Consider the following 592-nt stretch of genomic DNA (forward strand, 5'->3'; position numbering starts at 1 on the left):
TTACCTCTCACAGTGGCTTCAGGGAGGGATTGGTGGGGGACTAGGCATCTGTGCAGCTGCTGCTAGGTGTGCATGTGGCAGGCCCTCAATAGGCTCCGGGCAGAGGCTGATTGATTCTGGTCAGGTGGGAGAATGAGCAAGCCCTGGCCCCAGAGTGCCAAGGACCAAACTGAAGGGCAGTTAGGCAGGTGGGAGCCTCAGCCAGTCTTTCGGGCTCCCCTGGCCTAGCAGGCAGACCTGACTGAGCCAGGTAAGGAGAAAGGACAGCTCTTTGAGATAAAGATCCCATATTCTCTGAGAGGGATGGGGTGTTGGCATGTTCGTTACCCTGTGACCAATCTGAACTGAGTTTAATCCATGATCCCTGGATTAAGAGGGCTGCNGCACTGTGATCATTGTGCGGCATTGAGAGTCTGAGTGGCCAAGTTGGAGGACCGGGGAGAGGAACCTCCTGCCAGCCTGACAGGATCTGGGTTTCATTTCCAGCTGTCACTTGCCCAACAGCCACCCCCTNCCCACCTCGAGCTTGGGAACTGTTAATGCAGACACATTTATCGAAGGAAAAGAAAACAATCCTATTGTTCAAGGGATA

This window comes from Mus caroli, chromosome 2, assembly GCF_900094665.2.
Source record: "Mus caroli chromosome 2, CAROLI_EIJ_v1.1, whole genome shotgun sequence".
Taxonomy (NCBI): Eukaryota; Metazoa; Chordata; class Mammalia; order Rodentia; family Muridae; genus Mus; species Mus caroli.